Source organism: Triticum dicoccoides, chromosome 3A (assembly GCF_002162155.2).
Source record: "Triticum dicoccoides isolate Atlit2015 ecotype Zavitan chromosome 3A, WEW_v2.0, whole genome shotgun sequence".
In the NCBI taxonomy this organism is placed as follows: domain Eukaryota; kingdom Viridiplantae; phylum Streptophyta; class Magnoliopsida; order Poales; family Poaceae; genus Triticum; species Triticum dicoccoides.
This window is the reverse complement of record NC_041384.1, coordinates 491,322,981-491,328,055: the sequence shown is the minus strand read 5'-3', so window position 1 is coordinate 491,328,055 and position 5,075 is coordinate 491,322,981. Positions and strand designations below refer to the sequence as shown.

The 5,075-nt window shown below is 45.0% G+C and overlaps 1 long non-coding RNA gene across 1 annotated transcript; it reads left to right on the top strand.

The window, feature by feature from the left end:
- Positions 1-269: 269 nt before the first annotated feature.
- On the top strand, positions 270-708 carry LOC119271678. The gene is made up of 3 exons (XR_005134658.1): positions 270-370; positions 461-514; positions 633-708. It is a non-coding gene; the product is annotated as an uncharacterized LOC119271678 (long non-coding RNA).
- The last annotated feature ends 4,367 nt before the right edge of the window (positions 709-5,075 follow it).

The following is a 5,075-nucleotide window of genomic DNA, read 5'->3' as shown; positions in this document are numbered from 1 at the left end:
CGCGTTAACCTAACGCTTCCACTTTCGGTCACGGTACGTGGACACACTCTCTCCCTCTCGTTGCTATGCATCACCTAAATAGATCTTGCGTGATTGTAGGAATTTTTTTGTAATTGCATGTTACGTTCCCCAACAATTACTCTCTATGTCATTCCTTATTTGGTGCCAGAATAACAGTTTTATGACTAGTGCTGCTTTTGTATTTGCAGGATAAACCCACTTTGTTTAGAAGTTTCTTCAAATGGCTAAAACCGGGGGGTAAGGTCCTAATCAGTGATTACTGTAGGAGTCCAGGAAACCATCTGAAGAGTTTGCGGCATACATTAAGCAGAGGGGTTACAACCTTCATAATGTAGAGGCTTATGGACAGGTGCCACTTAATTGCGATGATGTATTGTTAGTGCTGTTTGTGTAAGAAAATGTTGATCTCCATTAACTTGTATACGTCAAAACTATGCAGATGCTACAGAATGTTGGTTTCCATGATGTCATTGCTGAAGACCGCACTGATCAGGTTATTCCCTCACCAGCTCGTTGGTTTGCAACTTCTAGTGATTATGTTTTCTTCCACAAAGATGCAGAGAGCAGTTTCTTGGATACAATACTAATTAATGCCGATTTCCGCATTTCAGTTCCTGAAAGTTTTACATAGGGAGCTAGCCGAAGTTGAAAAGAACAAAGATGAATTTCTGGCTGATTTCGGTCAGGTAAGCCCTTAACAGGCCCAACCATGAACTGGCAGTTTAGAAGTCTCCATTCTTTCTATGTTCCTAGCAAGCATATCTTAATATTCTACAAAAAATGCAAGCATATCTAATTGTTAGTTTGATTTATTTTCAGGAGGACTATGATGACATCGTGACTGGGTGGAACGCGAAACTTCATTGGAGCTCTGCTGGTGAGCAGAGGTGGGGGTTGTTCATCGGGACCAAGTGATGGCCCAGATCTGCGGGTGTTTGCAAATAAAGTGGCTTCATTTTCATAAGGCCTTTTTCATAATTTGGTTTTGCAATTGATATTTACATATGCTATTTCTCGGTGATCGGGGAAAGCTGGTTATCACGGTCCTGTATTAATTATGTTATGCGTGATACTGATAACACCTATGTTTGAAGTAAAAAACTACTTTGTGGCTTTTGTACCAGACTATGACATGTGTTTTGTGTGTGTGTGTGTGCGCGCTCGCGCTCTCTCTTTTCTTCCAATGAATTTTGGACTAGCTTGAGAAAATAGTCCTGTAGATTATATGCACCGGTGTTATTTGAATTCGGCACTAGGAGGGTGTTGTCACTGCTGCATCTTGTTTGAAGGCCAAGTATTTAGCATGTGGAAATGGAAGGAGTATAAAAATTATAAAAACTACTCCCTCCATCTCATAATATAAGAATATTTTTGACACTACACTAGTGTAAAAAACGCTCTTATATTATGGGACGGAGGGAGTAGTATTCATTTGTGTTTTGCGCAGATAAAATATATTATCAAAAGGATGATGCAGCACAATAAGAGATGTATGCAACCTGTAACATTTGTAGGGTCACCTGACGATCTATTCTTTTTTTAAATTGATAATCATCTATTGCTTGGTAGGCATTCCTTTTTGATAATTTTGTTGTCGTGCAAAACAAATGCTGACGCTGAGAGCAGCAGGTCGTGTTCAGATGTTCCCGACGTGCAGTTGAGTTTGCCGTAGGGCAAAACATTGACCCTCGGCCAGCACAGCCAGCAGAGGAAGGTGAACCAACCGAGAGAAAGCGCCTCCTGTCTGAAAACTGTCGGGGAGTCGGCGACACGTCGATGCTCCACCTAAGGCTCCTTTGATTCAAAGGAATTGCATAAGATTTTTGAAGGATTTGAACCCTTAAAAATTTTTCCTGTGATGCTCGTTTGATTCGTAGGATTGGCATCCTTAGGAATTTTTCTATAGGATCTATTTGTACTACATTTTGGAGGAAAATTTCCATCCACTCAAACCTCTTTGTAGAATTCCTTTGTTTTTCCCGCGCTATCAAACATTCTTTCAAATCCTGTAGGACACTATGGGACATGCCATCCTATTTCTGCATTTTTCCTATTCCTTCATTTTGACAATCCTGCGAATCAAAGAGGCCCTAAGCTTTTTCATGCGGGCATTTCTCATCCGCGTGAAGAATCATCAGCACGAGCCAATGCTCGCGGGAGAAGCCACGCGTGTCTACCCACGCGTAAGGACGGAGGGCCAGTGAACTGGCCGACGGAACCATGGACAAAAGGCTGCCACGCAACAATGGGATTGGATTGCAGATACTGCCACGTGGACTTGCGACGTACTTTCTTCGTTTTTTTAGTCCGCATATAAGGTTTTGTTAAAATCAAGCTTTATAGAGTTTGACTAACTTTATATTTTAAAATATAAATATTCATAATGTAAAATCAATATTATCACATGCATCATGAGACGTATTTTCATACTATATAGTTTTAGTATTGTAAATGTTCATATTTTTTATATAAATTTGGTCAAACTTTGTGTAGTTTGACTTTGACCATATTTTATATGCGGAGTAAAAATAAACGAAGGGAGTACTCCCTCTATCTTTGGGGCGGGCGCTAGGGGCCATCCGGATGCCATGCAGTGAAACAACATCCGCCTAGTCAGCCGTTGCATGCACGCCATCTCAGCCATCCGTTCAAGCTCCCACACCCACAAGCCCATGACCCAGTCATCGTTTTTCTCTAGTTGTGTTTGTTCACAACAAACAACACGACATCATCCCAGCGGCACCAGATCGAAGCTTCATGAGAGCCTCGCCGGAGTGTTGCTGCACGGTTTGCAGCATCGGCCTTGCAGCACGGCGACATCGTCGCAGCACTAGTATCGGCTTGAAGCACGGCGGCGCTGTTGCAGCACATCATCGGTCGTCGCAGCACCGCTCGTAGCACGACGTCTGGTCGCAACATCGCCGGTGTATCCCGAGCCGTCGTCGCAGCACCAATGTGTTGTTTGTGGAGTCGTCGTCGCAGCACTGGTTCGCAACACGGCGGCTCTGTCATAGCATCGTCAGAGCAGCCCGAGCCGCCGTCGCAGCACTAGCTCGCAACATGGCATCGCCGTCTCAAACATCGTCGTCGCTGCCAAAGCCACCGTCGCAGCATCCGTCACATAGTTGAGCCCCGCCGTCGCAACACTTGTTTATGACTCGGTGGTGCCGTTGCAGCAACGCCGGACCAGCCTCACGCCGCCGCCGGGATAGTATCGTGGCTGCTTTGATGATTCTACGATGTCATGCTTTGACGACCGCGGTGATGTGGCATATGTTACGACGACTGCGACGATGGCACGACGACATGCTTTGAACGCCCATGATGTGCTTCAACAACTGTGGCGATGTGGTGATGACATGCTTCGATGGCCGCGGTGATGGTACGATGCGTGTTGTGACGGTCGCGACGACGCCACCCTGACATGCTTTGAATACCCGTGGTGTGCTTCGACAATCGTGGCGATGCAGTGACGACATGCTTCGATGGCCGCGGCGATGCTATGATGCGTGTTGTGACGGCCGCGACGATGGCACAGTGACATGCTTCGAATACCCGTGGTGTGCTTCGACGACGGATGAATGCTACGACGTCAGAGCATGACGGTCAAGGTCATGTTGCGGTATCATGTTTCAAACAATCGTGGCGATGCTGCGATGTCGTTCTTCGACGACCTCGGTGATGCTGCTACGGAGGCCCAGCTACTTCAACAGTGTTGAGATGGCATTCTTCGTGATCATGACAGTGTTGCGACGACGACATGGCTTCTTCGACGATGTTGCGACGCCATTCTTCGATGGCCGTGACAATGTGGCAATGATGGCCCGCCTGCCTCTAGTGATGTTGTGATGGCATGCTTCGAAGAGGGCGGTGGCGTTAGGATGCTGCTCTGAGTATTGCTAGAGGGGTGGGGCTGTAGAAAAGGAGCCACAAATTTATGTGAAATTGTGGTAGCGCTATATATCCAAACAACCTTTACTACATGAGTTTGATAGTATCAGATCAAACCAACACCTGTGAAGATGGCCTTCTACAATCCTCGTTTGGTGCTTGCTATGCGCTCCTCTTAAGATTATTTGTGCCATTACATGTATTGATGTATAGGTACGTGCAAGCACTACCTGTGAACTGTGAAGTATGGGGGTAAAAAAGGACCTAAGGCTGTCACGTGGACCACTCAGCTTCATGCGCGTGGCAAAGAGTAAGATAAATGCACTACCTTCACGGCCAGACACAGAGACGCTGCACCACATGATCGGGTGGGATCGGATGGCGCCGGACCCGGCTGGCAACGCCTGAAAATCATCCGACTGTTTGTAAGAATTTTTCTTTAGTAATCTACTTCTTTACGGAGGGAGTAGTACTAGCATGATAGCCAACACCGTGGCCTGTCATACTGTTTTTCTTTTCTTTACAGCAAACCAGGTAGCCAGGTGCGAGTTCATGTCAGGATCAGAATCTTGACATAGTGCGAGTCACGCGTACGAAGGAGTTTAGTGGTTAACCAGCTGTGCTAATCTCAGGCCTTTTGTCTAGCACCCATATCCAGTTTTGTCACGGTAAGACCTTATACAATGTTAGGGGTTTAGGAAGATGCTTAGAAAAATGAATCGGATTTTTTTGAAGCACAACTGCCTATTTTTATAAGAGGAACATCTAATTAAGCGTCTGCCCTGTACAAATAAACACTGATGCTTAAGAAAAATCTGATTTATTTCTTCAAGCATCTCTCCCAAGCACCTTGGATTATACAAGGCCTAAGGGCCTGTTTGGAATAGAGTTCTTCAAAACACAGGGCAGAAAAAATGTGAAGGAATAGGAAAGGCATCTGTGCAACCCGGAGGAACGGAAACAGGGGAAATCTATTAAGATATAAATAACTAGCGGGTGCACTCGCGCAATTGCGCGGCTAGAGTAGTTTTTGTTATGTTTTATATTTAGGATAATTGATGTGTTCCGTTTGAATTTATGGATTTGAACATATAGTGTACGAAATTTCATAATATATTTTATTCACGCCTTATTCATTTTTATAGCCTCATCATTCATATATA